This window comes from Mirounga leonina, unplaced genomic scaffold (assembly GCF_011800145.1).
Source record: "Mirounga leonina isolate KUSES-001 unplaced genomic scaffold, KU_Mleo_1.0 Mir_84, whole genome shotgun sequence".
Classification (NCBI taxonomy): Eukaryota; Metazoa; Chordata; class Mammalia; order Carnivora; family Phocidae; genus Mirounga; species Mirounga leonina.
The window spans coordinates 2148196-2166803 of record NW_023270827.1 but is presented as its reverse complement, the minus strand read 5'-3'; the positions used below and the strand labels follow the sequence as shown (position 1 = coordinate 2166803).

Sequence of the window (18608 nt, the reverse complement as noted above, 5' to 3'; positions counted from 1 at the left end):
TGATGAAGAAATATTTATATTTCAAGTGATTTATATAGGGCTTCTTTCAGCACTGGAAAGATCAGTTTGACCCTTGATTCTAAAAATCATGTGTCAAGTCACTCGCAGGGAATGGATGCCAGGTGTATCTATTGCAATAATGGCCTTACTCAGGAACATGGCAAATGAGGATCAACACATGTTCCTGATTATTCCAAAGTGTTCTAAATTGAAAAAAACTTAAAATTAGAGAAGGGAGGAGAACCGGGATTTTTGAGTACATATATTCTGTTGGACATTGCCATGGTGGTTTACACACACAACCTTATTTAGTCCACAAAATACCTGATAAGGTAAATACAATTACTTCATTTTAAAGTTGAGGAAGATCCAGTTCAAAGAGGCAGAGTAGATAGACCATCTTTTTAATTCGGCCCTTTCTTTTACACAGGAACATACTGAAGCTAGAGAGAATATATAAGCCCCACACAGTAACAGAGTTTGTCTCAAATAAGAGGCTGGAACCCACATCTCCTTCACCTTCTCTCAGGTGTGTCTGAATTTTCCCTAAGACCTCCTGAGACCAGCTCAGACTAGAAAAGGTATTTGTTTTTAAAGATTTATTTATTTATTTGAGAGAGCGCGTGCACACACACGTGTGTGCACTGTGGCAAGAGCAGGGGGAGGGGCAGAGGGAGAGAAGCTAACTCCCCAATGAGTGGGGAGCCCAGTGGAAAGGTTGGATCTTGAGACCCTGAGATCATGACCTGAGCTGTAATGAAGAGTCAAACCCTTAACCAACTGAGCCACCCAGGCAACCTGAAAAGGTGTTAAGTAAAAAACAGCATACCCATTTTCCTTCCACCTTTATTAGTTCATTGTGCATTATTTGTGTTATAGCAAGCCAGTTCAACTCTTTTGCTTTCCTAAGATGCATGCATGTGGCTTTAATAAAATGTTTTACACAACAGGGTAGATGTATACCTTCCCCTCTAGTAGAAGGAAATTCATACAAACAATAGCATATTTACAATATTCTTTTTAATATATAACTTTATTAACAAGTGCCTGCTGTTTGATTTTTTTGAAAAAATCAAGTTGTAAACTTTTACTACAAAATAAAAATGAGGTTCTTAGAACTCTTAACTTGACCAGATAGGAAACAATTTAAAAACCTTTAAAGGTGTATTGAGAAAAACCAGGCTTTAAAAAAAAAAAAGCATTTGTCATTACCAAGAAGAGATGGCTTTAAGGTAAAAAATAAGAACCCCGTGCCACACAGATAATGCAGATAGTTCTAGCTATCTGGTCAGCGGGCAAAAAGCAAGCACTTAATGTCTTCAGCTCCAGTCTCTTGTTCATTATCTTGTTGCTGGAATTTCATGTTCCTTTCTTCTTGGTAGTTGACCAAACCGGATGATGGTAGAGATGGTAAGCCAGCCCTGTTCCACCTCGGGAGGGACAAATCCTCGGCTGGTGAATCGGCTGCTTTTGTGACCTTGCCATCTTGTGGTTTAGGGTTTTCTGGGCATCTGGGCAGGTCACTGAAGTTGCAGCATACGGGGTGCTGGCACGGAGGTGGCTGCTGACCTCAGGTCTCATCTCGTTGACTTTCCTTGTCTTCTTCACTGCTGTCCTCTCTAGGCGGTCTTTGGCGAGGAGGCCCCCAGCAGCAGGGTGGTCTGTAACCGCCATACATACTCTCACTGGTCTACCTTGTCCTCCTGCACCTGGGTTGGAGGGCCCCCCCAGCATCTCTCCCTGCACGGGAGGGTTGGAAGACTATGGTCGCTGCCCCTCAGCTCTGTACCAGTGGCCACGTGGGAGACATGGCCTGCAGTAGGGCCCGAACTGTGGGGGTCTGGCCTCAGAGCCCTCTCCCACCTGTTCTCCTCTCCCCACTCTCCCTGTGCAGGTAATTCTACTGGGAGTTGCAGCGGGGGGGGGGGGGGGGGGGGCGGGGCGCCGGGGGGGGCCTTTTTGGGGGGGGGGGGGGGGGGTTTTGGGACGGGGGGGGGGGGGGGCGGGGAGGGGGGGGGGGGGGGCCCTGAGACCTGGAGAGCATCTTAATGGTTAGGGTCTGCTGTGTATTTACTGCCTCGCTCTGGAACTCCACCAGAGCCTGTCCCATTTGCTGCCTCCACACCCTTTCTCCTTCCTCCACATCAAACTCCACCATCTCCCTCTCCCACCCTAGGAAGGCATTTCCTGGGGTCCTGGTTCTTTATGGCAGGGGGCGTACAAATACATCTTCCTCAGTGTCATTCCTGGTGATGAAACCATGTAGGTTTCTGACATCATTGAACCATTTTGCTGTTCCCAAAACCTTTGCTGGGATGACCTTCTTGTCTCCCCCTCACCCTGCCACATGCCTCTGATGTGAGAGCCGGGCTGGGGGTGGTTACTGGGTCCCTTGCTTTCGGCACCAGTGGTTCTGCTCTGAGCTCTCTGCAGTCCATTCTCCGCTCCCCACCCAATTCACATATTTATGACTTTTTTTTTAAGATTTTATTTATTTATTTGACAGAGACATAGCGAGAGAGGGAACACAAGCAGAGGGAGTGGGAGAGGGAGAAGCAGGCTTCCCTCGGAGCAGGGAGCCCGATGTGGGGCTCGATCCCAGGACCCTGGGATCATGACCTGAGCCGAAGGCAGACACCTAACGACTGAGCCACCCAGGCGCCCCTATTTATGACATTCTTGTCTGAATATATGAAAACCAAAAAAATGTGACTTAAAGACAGTGAGTGAGAGGGGTGCCCCTGCTTGTGTTCCTGCTCTCACTAACTCTGTCAGATAAATAAATAAAATCTTAAAAAAAAAAAAAAAGTGAGTGAGAGAGAACTGTGAAATTGAAGAAATTGTACAAATGCCAGCAGGACGAGGGACATTAACTCAGCCTTGCAAAAGGATGCAGGTGACTCAGGAAGCTGGAAGAATCCTTTTTCATTTAGTGTTTGGCTATTATTGCTGTTTGCTTTTCCTTTCTCCTGTAGCCCCCTTATTTGATGAGCACAAAGCTGCAAGGAGTCCTTGTTTAATCCTCATGTCTAAGGTGGCCCGTCTCAGTGTTTCATCCCGTGGTCTCAGAAAACTGCAGAGTTGTTACATGCCGTTTGCATCCAGTTTTCTATCTATTTGAAAACAAATATCACATCCTGTTTTCATTATGAGCAGGAATAAATTAGGAGAACAGTTCCTGAGAATACAATCTACCTTCCAGGGTCACCAGTTTTCTTATTTAGTGGGTCTGCCCCTACTGCCCTCCCATGGACTCCCCACCGCCCCGCCGCCCCCATCCCTATTCATACTGCTGTGCTCATGAGGCAAAAAATAAGCATAGTATCAAATTCCCGCTGTTTAATCAGGCTGTTTTACAACCAGATGTGCTTGAAGAAGATTATGGTTGAGATACATTGAAAACATGAGTTGTAACAGTTTGGGAAATTTATAAATATTTTGCAAAATATTGTGCTAGTGGTGGAGCATGTATTGATTTGTCTTATGAATTCTGATTCAGGGTGAAAGAGTAGACATGGGTAATTATTATCATGATGGCTACCATTTATTAACTGCCTGTTGTATGCCAAGCACATTACTCACCTCAACAACCCTAAGTAGCAAAATCCCCATTTGACAGGTGAGAAAATGGAGGCTTGGCAAGGTGAAGCAAGCTCTTCAGGCTCGCACAGACATTGACATAGCTAGGTTTTAAACCCTGGCCTTTCCAAGTCCAGTCAATGCAATGTCTCAAAGCAGAACCCTGGAAAGTGAGGCAGAAGCGATTCCCGGCCCTGATCGATCCCCTTCAAGTTCAGGATCTAAGGTCTTCTCTCTAACTTACACTGATAATAACCCAGGGTTTCAGAGAGGAGAGAGGCAACATACCAGAAAGCGTTTTGAGATCAGCAGTTTAATCAAATCAACAAATATTTATTGAGCACAGTGCTAGGTTTCTTGGAGACTATAAAGATAAATAAGAGATCATCCCAGACCCTAAGAAGCCTGCAGTCTAGAAAAGGGTTTCATAATAAGTGTGCCGATAGCTCAGTAGCTAAGTGTTCTGTTCCTTCAGTTCCTGGAACAAGTCATTTCTAGTTCTTCTACAAGTATGACATTTTTAAGACTGGAGATGAACACTGGTTAGAGAACATTCTCCTACAGCACACGTTCAATTGTTTTAGGAAAGAGCGAGAACGAAGGAGTCAGTACATATTTTATCCGTCCCCACATTAATACCTCCCCAGACCAGTTCCTGATGACTCCACACTGTTCTGGCCGTGAATGGCAAAAATAGTCCCCAGAGATATAGTTTGCACATGAAATTGTCCAAATACACATTAATTATGTACATTATGTAAAAAGATAATAGTATTACCTGTCCAATGGGGGGTGGGAGGGAGCACATCTTCGCGGATAACATTCTGTTCCAGCTGAGGAATGTCAGACTGACTGCAGGAGGGGAGAGAAATGCTGACTTTGCCAACCAAAGATTGCCTCTCACTCTGAAGTGCACACTCCTCCAAGCTCCTACAAAGCTTAAGTATCGATTTTCTGGGATGCCAACTACACTGCTTTCCCGTTCCTCGGCCTGAAAAGGCAGTGAGCCTCGCGTGAGCTTGCTGTCACTGTTTCTTTCACCTTCGAGGCTTCCACTCTGATGTGAGTAGATGCTGTAGAAATCGAGGGAAATTCTGTATGTACTTCAATCATGTTATGGCTGTTAGCTAATTCACTCTTGATCCCCACCCTAGGAAGCAGGGATTATCTCTCACAATGACGAGTTATAAAATGGAGAGACAGAAAAGGTACAGTACCTCGTCCGCCCTCATTCCAAGAATCAGTGGTGACAAGGGAGGGGGCAAGGAAAACAGACTTCTGCTGCCCAGGCTAATGCTCAAGACAGTAGTTCATGTTATGCCTTTAGACATTCATAGTATCACCTTAACGTTGTCTCTCCATTTCTGTCCTTTCCTTCTATTCCCAAAACTCTGCTTCCAGATACCCCAACGTACTGTACCAGGGCACCAAGTCAAGGACTATGGTTCTCACACTACTACTCCCAATACCACTTTTTCTTTCAAGCCAAACCTTTTCAAAAGACCAAAATCAAAACACACCAACATAGAGCTGTTCTAGTTGGAAAGTGATTGGGTAGCACCTCAAAGGTACCTCAGGGGCTCCTTCAATTGGCTCCAAGGCTCTGTAGATTCCCTCATCCTCTACCATGCCAAGGAGAAGTTGAGGAGGGAGATTATGCTTTTCATCAGAGTCTCAAAGGCTCCATGATCTCAGAAAGGTCTAGGGTATTTATCTTTCTGTTCAACACGAAACTCATGATCATCTCCCACTTACCGTACTTTATTAATGTGCTTCTGCATCAGACTCAAATGGCTTTGTTGAGGTTCTAATGACTGTGCCACAGTTTTGATTGAAAGTCCCGGCTGATCAGACTTGATAGCCCAAGCCTGGGCTTCTGTTAATATGATAAATGGAGAAGCAAAATCAATAAGCCACCATATTACTCTGGGATTCAAACCCTTGAAATCTGCTCATTTCTCAGTACAGTTGCAATGCTATTTATTCACTTGCTCAACATAAAGGGAATACCTACTATGTACAGGGATGGTACCAGGGAATTAGACAGAAACGGCTTCTGCCCTCAGGAAGCTTACTTCAATGAATTAACAGATGGTTATGCTCACTGATCACTCAATATATGCCATATGCTTTGTTTGGCACATTGCATGCGTTATCTTATTTAATTTGACAACAGCTAGGTAGATAACCATTATTTACCTGTATTTTATAGTTGAGAAAACAGTAGAGTAACTTACCCAAGGTGGGAAATGGTTTTGATCCCAGGCCATGTGCCATTCCTAACCAATAGTCTCCATTAGAAGCATGGAAAAGTACATATTAAAAAACCTTCTGAAACCTAGCCCACTTTGCATATACCATTAGTCATTAAACTGCAGCCGGCTATCCTGAATGCCTGACCAAATGCTTTTGGTCCAGGTAACATGCCCTTCTTGTCTGGCTCTCCTGGAAGGTGCCTCTTTAAATGTTCAGCAGAAAAGGCAGGAACTCATCAGTCTCAGCTAGGGGACTTTATTTCTAAATGATGCAATTAAAACTAGAACAAGAGACTCTGTAATTGTGGACAGTCACCCATAGCCATTAGATAGTATGAAAGGGCTGGCTGTAAATTCAGCTAATAGATTACCAGAAAACGTACCTTCAACAATCTCGATTTCATCTTAAGGAAGCAAGAAGGAAGCATTACAGGAATAATGACTCATTAGTGACTTGAAATTGGGATTATTTGACTTTGTTTTGTGTCCATAGATATGTAAGGCTGATGAGACACTAGATGCTGAGAAAATCAAGGGGATGGTCAATGTTGGAAACCAAAAGACTTCTTCCCAGGGATAAAGGAACCAAGGGAGCTTCACTAACTTGAAAACCTCTGAATGTTTGGCATGCGGGTTTGAGATCACCCCAGCTCCTCCCTGGTTCTCTAGAAGCTCAGAGAAGAGCTGGAGTGTGCCACATGGAGGAAATGGATAAGTCAAGGATAAGCAAAATTACAAGAGGGATAGCCCTTCTACTATCCTAGGAGCCTAGGAGGAAAATACATACCTGGGTGCTAGTAAAAATGGATGCAGTTTGCCCATTGCTTAGGTGATGCCTAGTGGGTGAGCTAAGAAGACACACTGCATACTCTGATGAAGTCCCAGATCCTCAGGAAAGAGAACAGGTAGGAGCTTACCAGTCTCTAGCAGTTAAGGCTGCCAGGTCCCAACCATCTCCATCAGTTTATTCCTGAGCTTTTATTCATCAGAATTCATTCCAAAACACTAAAACTATTGCCCTTGAGGCTTTCATGTTCTTTCGTGGATAAAGAAGACTGCAGCTGAGTCTTCACAAAAGTTGTCCATGAAATCCTTGAGTCATCCTTGTTTTGATTTGGTTTTGTGTTTTTATATTCCTCTCGGTATGGATAGCATGAAAATTTCAATTTGCAAAAGGATTTAATCAACAGCAAATGTTTTGAATCAGATTAAAACCCGAATACTTTAAGAGCTATGTGTTTATTCTGTCCTGCTGGGCGCAGTCACTTTATCTTGCTTCTGAAGGGCAATGCAAAGCCGTAGCTGCGCTAATGAATTGCTTGCAACACGCAGGTATGTTAGTGGTTAATAGTGATGAATGTTTACCTTAAAAATCCTGGGTTCTTCCTGAGAATGTTCCCCCTTCTCCTTGACACGTCAAAAATGGGAAATCATCTCTGAGACTGTTTTATTTGTCTGTGTTTTCAGGACAGCACATTTACATACTCGCGAAGGCAATCAATATAAGCAAGCCCAGGTCTTCCAAGAATCCTTAATTATATGTCTAAGAATGCATATGTATTCGCATGTAATACTTGTGTTTCTGCAGTGTTTCCCCCCCCAACCTTTTTGAGCTGACATGTGCTAAGACTCTTTGAAAGTGGTAAAATCGAGAGTGTAACAGGCAAATGCACAATGAGTTGTTAAATGTGATGGCAAAATAAAAAATTTTTAAAAAGCTTCAGTCAGTATGATCAGTTAAAAAAAAAAAAAAGACAGCTAGCAAACTGTCTATCATGTGATGAAATTTGACAGTAGGGATTATGGCTTTGATGGACCAGAACAGCTAATAGAAGAAGCTGACATTTTTGAAACCCTGCTAATTAAGGGTTCCTTCCTTAATATTAAAATAAAGTCTTTGTCTGGGTTTTATGGTTGGAGAATCAGGTGTTTTCATTAATATATGCCAGTCAGTCTTAATAAGCTTGGAGGGCAGAGGAAGTTATTATTGAGTGACCTTCTACAAAATAAGCATGTTGCTAAGGGCTCTAACCCTGCCCTGTTCAGACTGATGAATCTCATTTCCAATGCAAAAGCTTCACAAGAAATCCAAGTATTCTCTGTGCAATCACAGAAAATAATCCTTGTGTCTCTTGTAATGTCCAGAATTGCCACTTACTACACTACTACTGTACAATGAATATTACAATACATATTATTTTTCTAGCACAATTGTCTACATTTCTGAATTGCCCAGAATAGAAAAACTTATTGTGAAGACACTTGTATTGAAAAGTCAGCTCATTTTAATACTTTTCAAATAGTCATCTACTCTGTTCATGAATTATAATGCTCCAAATACATCTGACAATACTGGCTTTGAAAAGGAGATATGTCTATATTATTACATATTCATTTTCAAATAGATTTCAAACAGATTTTAAACCATTCATTGAAATTCATTGAAATGATAAATTCACAGTTGGATTTTGATTGACTCTTAATCCAATTTTACTTCTGATAAGTTTCACCCCTCCCTTCCCACCCACCCCCAGCCTTTCTCAACCAATATATTTTTTTGTTCTGCTATTGGTTTTTAAAGCAAAACTGATGGGATAGGGTAAAACTTGAAGGTTTTGATAACTATATGTAAAGCTTGTCAAATGAATTGGTAAATTCAGTTCAAATCAGTAAAGGCCCACCCTACAGGTGATTTGTCTGGCTAATTTCCAGTATACCCATGTTTCTCTGTAGAAGCAGATGTGTATTACAAATATCGGTTGATTCACACCCAGAGCAAAAGTTTGAAAGGGCTTTCAGTTACTGAGCCATAGAACCATCTCTAAATAACCTGGAAATATGCAGATAGCTAAGGTAGTTGGTGTTGGGATAATAGATCAAATCCCTTGAGAGTTTGTGGTTGCCCAGCATGAACCAGCTGCTCCTTATCTTGAGCTCTTTCTGTCTGTCCTAGGTGGAGAAGTTGGGTAATACCTCTGCTGGGGATTGTATGGTCAGGTAAAAAGACAAAAAACCTATTTAAGTCTCTTTGGAGAAGGAAGGAGCTAGATTAAAAACCATCCATCATAAAAACTGAGTTGATTACAGCATGCTAAGTATTGGAACAAATGAGACAAGGATCTTGGATTCAGGGCTTTAGCATGCGGGACAAGAAGTTCAAACTGGCGATTATTTCAGCCCTAGGTTTATAGGAGTCCGTTGTGTTTGAGATGCACACTCGAGAAGAAAAACAAGATATGACATTTCCTGTAAATGACTTATTGAAGCTGTTTTTCAGTAGTTTAAAAGGGAAAAATAAAAAGGTTAATGAAGACTAGCACAGATCTATCTCCTTAGGGCCCAAATCCATCATCTAGTGTTTACTGAGCCTCTACCGAATGCTTCCCACTGTCCTGGGCTTGTGTAGCCCACCACCCCTGCCCTTCTGAGCTTCAGTGCAGTTAGAACCCCATGGTGTCTTGGACAACTCCCTTTTTGTCACCTGTCCTTTCTAATTTTCTTCTCTATGTAGAACCAGCAGAGGAGTTGCCCTCCCAGACAGTTTGACGGGGAGTGACCTTTAATGCTCAAATTACAACTTACTCGTATACTATGTTGTGCTGTCAGATATCTTTGTCATATCATTTAACTCTGCAAATGTTTGCCCTGTCACTTCAAAGTGGGTTGTAAGCTCCTGGGGAGCCGGTGCTAAGTTTTAATGTTTCTTTTTATGCCCATAATCCAAATTCAGTGTCTTACAGAGAGCAGATGACTGATAAATACTTGATCGACTAAAGTCTTTAAATAGATTAAATCTAAAAATTCAGTCCTTTTATTCTAAAGACAGTCCTCTATGTCTGTTTTTTATTCTCTCACACCTCTTTAATAGCAATTCCATGGTATTCTAATACTTCATGTTCTTCCACTCCAGAAGAGTAGTGGTTCTAGAGCAACAGTATCCAGTAGAAATATGCTACAAACCACATGTGTAACTTTAAAAAGTAAAAATAAGCAAGAGAGATGGATTTTAATAATTATTGTATTTAATCTTTCGAAAATATTTTAATATGTGACAATATAAAATATATTGCAATCTTTTAATTTTTTACACTAAGTCTGAAACCTAGTGTCATTTTGCCCTTATAGAATATTCTAATTAAGACTAGCCACATGTGGCTACCCTATTGGACTACCCAGCTCTAAAGACTATTCATGGATAAACTCCCGGGGTGTATGAAAGCCCTAAAATAAAATGCTAAATTGTGTGTTGTCAGAGCATCTTTCTGGTGACACAGAAGAACAGATTTTTATCAGATTCCCAAAAAGGTTTATTTCCCCCACCACCATCAAACTCCTACCCTCAAATATCTTAAGAAACACAGCACTGCTTTTAGCCCGTGGAATGACTCCTTTTCTCTACTTGCCAGGTCTATTTACATTCCCTATTCTAACAAGACTAACTCACAGTCTGTTATTAAACAGTTGTGAATTTAACTTATTCCTTTAAAATAGCACCTAGAGACTGCTCAGGGTATTGACTCGTTTCATAGAAAATAACCTCAAACACTACCACAGTTGGTAGTTACAACAGCCAAAATAAAATAGAAGTATATCAGGCCTTTCTCTTACGGTAATTGACTAGGAATAAAGGATACACTAGACCTATGTGCCCACATGGCTTTCAGGAAGTTCCTAAGATGCACTAAAACATGTCAATAGGAAGTGTTCGGGAAGGGTCATTAATTGATCACAGCACAGAGCATTTTATTCCTTCTTGTTCTCTTCGTTGGGTTATAAACTCCAGGTTAACTTGACACCCACTTCCTGCAATGGCTAAAATGTTTTTGTATACCTTGTGATCTTCTTGGATGAGATTTTTCAAGACCCCTCACAGTGACCTGGAGGAGGAGAGCTGGTGGATGCAAAGATAGCAGCTATGGCATGACCTAAATCAGGGAAACCAAGATGTCAGTGGAACAAGCTCCTCCTTTTGTTTTGCTTTCTCTTAAACATGACGCTCTCTTGAGGTCTACAGACAAATTCTCTTTCTTAAACCTTTCTAGTTTTGTTTTGTTTTTGTTTTTGTTTTTTGTCATTCTTGTTCTTCTCCCAACAGCATCACTTAAACATTGGGACTTAGCTCCTGGTGAGGGCTTCGGTCATAGAGTAGCCCCTTTGAAAACAATCAGGTATGATTAACTCTATTATTTGTACGCATGAAACATATCCAGAGTTTTAGTCACATAAGCCACATTGTTTCTCTAGGACTAGAATAAAATAATCATGTGTTAACTTTCAAAACACAAATGGAAAAGGCAACTCCATAATGACTAGTGTTGTCCTTATCCATTTACCTTTCTTGAAAATAAAAGGGCTGTTTAGAATTAGGGCAAAATTTCGATTTCAATCTTAACTTATAAGCATTTTCTACTTTTTCTTATTCACATGACCAAAGAAGAAGGACAAAATTCACTGTTAGAATAACAAAAACAATTAAACAAGAATGAAGATATATTGATACTGAAGTCTGGCTATGCATAACATGCATCTCAATGTGTATCTAGATTTAAATGACAAATATTGAACCATGTAAAATTTGAGGATAATGGATTAACTATGCCAATATCAAGTATTTTATGTTGATTGGTTTCCTTACTACCAAGGTAATCAAGCTTTGAAAGCGACATCTTACTGTTTGTTTGATCTTCAGAGAAGAGAGTTTGACTTCAGTTTCTTTTTAAGATTCTTCATCTTTCTTGGCATCATTTCACTTTTGACTATGTTGTAACCTCCAATTGCATCCTTTTTTCCTTCCCAGCACTGTGATAAATACTAAAAAATCCTTTTTTCCTTCCCAGCACTATAGAGCCTTTTCTGCTCTACAGACAGTTTAAAACTATAGGAACCTTATAAAGCGAGGTTTTAAAATTTCTTGATTTAGGGGCACCTGGGTGGCTCAGTTGGTTGAACGACTGCCCTCGGCTCAGGTCATGATCCTGGAGTCCCTGGATCGAGTCCCGCATCGGGCTTCCTGCTCGGCAGGGAGTCTGCTTCGTCCTCTGACCCTATCCCCTCTCAGGTGTTCTCTCTCTCTCATTCTCTCTCTCTCAAATAAATAAATAAAATCTTTAAAAAAAAAATTTCTTGATTTAGTCACTTTCACAAATCCTTGGGCTCATTCCTGTGATGTAATATCCCTTCAGTATTACAGCATTCTCTAGGTTCTTCTTTCAACCAGTGTCTCTTAATGAAAGGAAAAGGATATTGACATATCAAAACTATTTTAAAACCACTGCCTTCATAATACGGGGTGATGGAGAAATACCAGAACTATAGGACCACAAGAAAAAATGAAATACAGTATATAACTTATTTCTTAAGCAGAAAAAAAATGGGGGAGACTTCGAAGTCCCGATTTCTTTTATACCCAGGCTATTTCTAGAAGTATTCAAATATGCTCAATTGTAGTCTGAGTAATGATCCAGCTAACACTTCTGAATATTTAACATTCAGCATCCTTGATCAATTCAGCTATTGGGAATGATAGTCATAAAAGCAGCGTAGTGTTCCATAGAACTATGCCTAAATTCAAAGCAGTATCTGCAATCTGTTCTTTGTTTCCTCTTGTGTTCCATTTCTCCTACAGCTTTTTTCTTTTTCTTCTCCGAGAACTAGGAAATCCACTGGAATTATCTTCTGGCACTTCTTAATCAAAGTTCAGAACTGGTTATGCAATATTCTCTTTGGATACTGTGGTTGCACATTCTCAAGTCGGGCACTCCAAGGGTTCTAGAAAAGTATACAAAAATACACCAACAGAGAAGTACTTGGCCTCACTGATTCCCAAAGGAGTTGAAATGTTTATTTCTGAAGATAAACACATGATATGGTATCTTTTAGCTCAAATTCTTCTAAGGGAAGGCTCTGTTAACATAGCTGTGAGAAGAGAGTTGGATTCATTTTCTTATTTGATGACATTGAAAGGATTTTTCATTCTGCCTCATCGTTCTGATATAGAACCTTTCTTTCTTCTTGTTCTACTAATTTATACATGTATTTCTGTAACAGACCCAATGCTTTTATGCGTTTTTCTTCAGATAAGTCAGCAAATACATAGAATGAGACAGAGCAGTAAAGAACATCAAGTTTCTGTCAAAACAGTTCATAAATATTCAGTAGAGTTCTGCAATATGTAGGAAGTTATGAAGATGGCATTAAGATACCAGTAAATCCAAAGAAAACCTATGCTAATCAAGCTATCACATCTTATTATATTTTATTCTTTTATCACTTTATTATCCCTCAATAATATAAACGTGACCCCAAAAAAACTACAAATCCTAACCTGCCATGCTGAGATAGAATTTCCATCTTATCCTGGGTCAGGATTTTCTAACCAGGGTCTTAACAGTGGATCTGAAAGCCTAACCTGGGAGTTCGTCTTCCAAACGGCTTGCCACTAACATCGTCCTCTCTCAGGTCTGACCTTCTATCACAATATGACTGGCATCCCTGTAGGAGCAGGGCCCAGCTGCAAAGGACTCTGGGAAAAGGGCTGAACCCACAGTGCCTCCAAGTCCTCCCGCAATCTCAATGCCCTCAAAAACAAACAAACAAACAAAATCCTATAAAAGACTTAGGAAATTATACCTTAAATGGCAGCTTTTGAATGATATTTTTTGTGTGATCAAAATGAACAATGCATTAAAGAAATAGGCCTTATGATCTTTCTTTATAAAAGTATCTTTCTCAAGTTGCTCCAGTGTGGAGAGGACTGACAACATTGCTGCCTGTTCCTCATTTGTACCTAACCATCTCAATCGAAGGAGCACTGGATGCAATGAGTTGCAGTGTTACGTTGCTGTAGTTAAAAAGTATTTGCTCACCCCAGGGGGCCAAGCAAAGGCTATTGACATGCTTGCTTGATGTATGAAAAGACAAATTAGTCCCCCATCCTATCTACCAGCAGGGTACAGTGACCCTACATGGAAAAGTCAACTCAAACCACTGTATAATATATTTACATTTTTTTTTCCTGGGAAACTTCAGAGTTACCAAATCAACTGTGTCTAGTGTGCAAATTGCATGCAAGCTAACAGAATGTGAATTAAAGTCGGGGAAAGCCATGGTTTAGCTTGACTATGCAGATGGCACTCGTGGCTACAGTCTGTTCTGGAGGAATCTGTGGTAGGTAGCCTGAGTGGGGAGCACAGGGAGAAAGGAGTTTAGACTAAATGACTGCTTATTACTCATTGCCTGTCTCCTGCCCCTGTACATTCTCAGCAGTTTTCCAACACACTAAGCAATGTGAGAGAGTAATTTCTCTCCGTGTCACGGGAGTAGAGGGAGATCCAGGGAGCAATGTTGGAGAGACAACTCGAAGTCCCATGGGTCTGTATACAATACATGTATAAATTAGTAGAACAAGAAGAAAGAAAGGTTCTATATCAGAACGATGAGGCAGAATGAAAATAAACACAACATGTTTGGGTTTTTTTAGCACCACATAAGGTGATTGGACTTACTATAAAATGAAGAGGGTCTTATATTTGCCTTACCATCCAGCTTGCACCAATCAGAAGAACACAGTATTAAGTGGAGAAAGGCTATATACCTTTCCATTATGTAGATCCTAATCAACATAAAATGAAATTTCTCCAAAGTTCTGTTAATTTGAAGGGATGGTTAGGAAATAATTTTTATGAAATTCTGTGAACATTTTGATAACCAACTAGCCACAGTTCTGCCGTAGATTGCAGAGAGGGGGTTACAAAAGATGGCCGTATTAAAGAGTGCCTTAAAACCTTTTCTTTCCCTGCAGTTGGCTTTTATAGAAGGTCGAGGTCTCCATGCATTCAACAAATACTTATTGGGGAAATAAGTCATGGTGCTATATTGTAACTCATTTTACAGGACAAATAATGTTATAATAATAATGCCATGAGGGGTGCCTGGGTGGCTCAGTTGTTAAGCATCTGCCGTTGGCTCAGGTCATGATCCCAGGGTCCTAGGATTGAGTCCCCCATCCAGCTCCCTGCTCAGCAGGGAGTCTGCTTCTCCTTCTTCCTCTACCCCTCCCCCCTGCTCGTGCTCTCTCTCTCTCTCTCTCTCTCTCTCTCAAAAAGAAAAAAAATAATAATAATGCCAGGAATAATATAAAAGAACCAACCTAAACTTGTCCAAATCAAGCACAGATAAAGCAAAATTCTTTTTAGGTCTAAATATCTATCTTTTATGCACTCAGCAAACACTTGTGATAGACCTACTGTGTAGGAGACACTAGTCCTAGTTCTTATCAGGCAAGTTTTGGAAGACTTGGTAACATTGGATTGGAGCTCTGTTTATTTTTCCTATTTCAAGGTAGCATGAAGTCATGTCTGTTCATCAAGTGAAAGATCCCCATTCTTGGTTCCTGCAGTGTACTTTGAGGTGCAGAATTTAGTGGCAGGTGAATTCTAAACAGTCTTCCTAAGAGAGAAAAATCAGACAAGGGGTAAGAAAAGTGGTTAACTGAGAGTTTGCCAACTGGGCTGATAGCCCTACTTCTACCAGCAAGCAGCTGGGTAAATTTGAACAAGCACTTTTAACTTCTCACCTATTAAATAAGAGGGCGTTCGTGGATGGTTTTTAAGGTCTCTCCCAGCTCTAAAATCTAAGAAAGTGAAGTGAAAAGCAGTGCGAGGAATGTTGAAAGTGCTAGACAAATGTAAAAAGTGAGGAAGAAGAGGAGGAGGACCCTGGGCTCAGAGACTTTTGTCCATCCCCATGTCTATCTCCCTTTAGTATACCTGCTTTCGTGCCCTTTTTTGGCCTGAGAGATGAGGGCCAAGCATCCTCAGGCCTGGCGTTGGGCGGGCTGCCTGCCCTCACCCTCCTTCCACCCTGGTGCTCAGAGTTCTTTCCTGAATAAAAGTGAAGCCCAAGGGTGGAGGAGCTCAGAGGTCCCTGCTCGCTCCGCCTCCCTGACTGCAGACGTGTTCTCCGAGAAGCGGTAGGATGACAAGGCAGACTTTGAACCAAATGCTACCTCCACTGTTAGCCACTTCTATTCAAGTTCTCCTGTAGAAGAGGGCATCAGAACAGTTCAAAAGAGTGTGTGTTATGAGAATTAATCCAAGAAAAGTATGGAAAGTACTCATACACAGCGGTGGATAGCCCCCCGGAGTGTTCCTGGTGTAGTTGGGGCTCAAAGCGTGCATCACGCCTGCCACACCCTCTGATCAAAGCCACGTCCCAAAGCCACCACCCAAACCCTCACCGTAGTTATGTAGGGGTGTGCATGTCTGGGGGTCACCCATTCTCATCCACCAAACACTGTTTGGCGGATGCAGCAAGCATCGTGTTGCTTCTTTCTTAAAAAGTGATTTCCTCTGCATGGTTTCACTAGATTTTCAAAACCAGGCTCTGAGGCAGGTAGAGAAAGTCTTGTTTTCAGCTCAGCTCTCGGGCCACTGCCTTACACTGTTCCCATGGAGGGTGCCCCCCGCCCGCCCCGAGTCACACAGAGCAGCCGTACTGCCCAGCCCAGGGAGGTTAAGTGAATGGCACAAGGTCACACAGCAGAGGAGGAAAACATTCTGATCTCCAAGCCAAGTTACGACCCCAAGTAGTTCGTGCCTTCCCCTCTGCCGTGTGACCTTGAGTATAGCACACGCAGAAAGACCGTGGTAGAATCAAATTCTCAGTGTCAGCCTTTCTGTCCACTATTAGACTCTGGGGTACCTGGTGGAAGATCCCTTGAGGGCATTGGGGGGGATGTGATGTGGCCTCAGTTTTGCTCTAGATGTGTATACTTGGGCCATTATATGATGGAAAGGAAATGCCTGCATAAGCGAGCCAAGCAGGCTGTGGAGACAGGGGCCTACTCCTCCTCGCCGCCGTTAAGACTGGCTTACATGAATATTCAATAGCCAGCACCCCTAAAAAATCTATTAATCTCCCACCTGTGTTGTCATCTTATCACAATCTGTAGTCTGTGCCAAAAGGCACATTGCAGTATTAAAGGAAGACTCGGAGAGAAGTGACAACAATATTAAAGTGCTGCCATTGGACCCGCTGCAGAATGCCAGTGACTTTCTCATATTCACTAATCCCCAAACAAAATAACCATCAAGAAATATTAAAACACACATTTTATTAGTTTCATTTAATTTCTTAATTGCTCAAAGTCAGTTTACCCATTTATTGCTGTGTGAAATGCTTAGAGGCAAGGCGCACATTAAAGGGATTATTTCCATGTAATCCCTCCCTCCCAGAGGGTAGGAACTGATCACTTATGAATCCTGATTTACGCTCTGTAACAATATCAAATGGAGGAAATAGTTATTGTAAAATGATAGAGTCAGTAGTCGGGTAATACGGTAGGAGAGTGTAATTTAATAGCAAAGAGAAAGTACCTCATTTTCGGTAAAAGTTATGCGAGCCTTTTTCAGGAATAGCTATTAACCAAACTGAATTTAGCCTCCCATTTTTCTGGCTCTCCCTCTGTTAATTGATAGATGTTGAAGATGTGTAGCCTGTTACGATTTTAATCAAATGGTGTCTGGGAGTAGATGTGATCATTTTACTGGGACTTGGAGTTCTGGGGATAATAATTGCTCTGGGTATTATGCTCTCTGTGACAGTTCGCCCACTGCCAGGCTTCCTTCTTGGAAGCAAACGAGTGCAGGCTCTCAGGTGGAATTTGGAGGGATGCTGCACATTACGCAGGAAAGGGAGAGGAGGTAGGAAGGAGTGCTAGGTAAACATCCAGCAAGAAACTTCTGATAGTCTGAACTTCTGGCACTGGGGTACATCAGAGCTGGCCTGAGACCATGAAACTCCCACCCATCAGGGACCTGGGAAAGAGCTTTTTCTTTTTCTGTTGTTGACACACCTGTCCCGGTCGTAGTACCTTGAACCCCGCATTATTTTAGGAGCGTTATTGCTCTTCTTGGAAGAAGGTAAGAATTATACCATCAGAAGAGCACAGAGATAAGGCCAATCCCTTAGACAGCAGGCACCCTAGACAGGGGCCTTGCCTGACAGCCTAGAAATAGGCCTGCCTTCACTGCAGGCTGACCCTCTTCTGATACTTGATATTCACTCTCTACCTTTAGAATCCGCCTGATACAAAGAGTATACCAAATAAAACATTTTTTTCAGGCCCTCAAGGAGATTTGTACCATGTATCTTATTAGATTGAAGGCAAAACAAGCTGATACTAGCAGAAAAAAAAAAGGCTGGTTCAGACCCCAGCTGACCTCTTCTGCATGGAAAATTCTCCATATGATTACCGAGCTAATGAGTAATATTTAATGAAAACATTATGCCTTTGCATATATTTGTAAGCAGCACTTCTTTCGCCTAAATTTACATAGAAATAAGCTGATATGTGTAAATACACATCTTGGAATTTGGTGTATTCTAAGGAAAATACTCCCCGCTATCTCCGGCTGTTTCTATACAAAGCCCAAACTTCTCAATAAGAAAACCATAGAATTCAGTCAGTCATCCGGTTGACACGAAACATGCGAGTATTTGATGATGCATGGACAAAACAGCTGAACGCCGGGCAGGCTCCTCCACATTTCACAGAGTGTTTTGGCTTTATGCAAACAACGATATATGAGAAAAAAAACTGGGCTAAACAATTGCTAAATAAATACGTACCCCCCCACACACACACACACACAAATCTTTCACCTCGAAGAATCCTTCAGCATTTAAGGATAAAGACTCAGAACTAGGATTGTTGCTGGGGTCTGCATCTGTTTCCTTTTCTGCTCCAGATCTGAGTCACAGGGGTGCTGAATT

The 18608-nt window shown here is 41.6% G+C and overlaps 1 protein-coding gene across 1 annotated transcript in view; it reads left to right on the top strand.

Annotated features, from left to right (window-relative positions):
• The window catches only part of LOC118002891 (neuronal PAS domain-containing protein 3), a gene marked incomplete at its 5' end in the record, with an annotated part of 725448 nt that overhangs the window by 585251 nt on the left and 121589 nt on the right, over positions 1-18608 (top strand). The gene's annotated exons all lie outside the window — the stretch shown is intronic.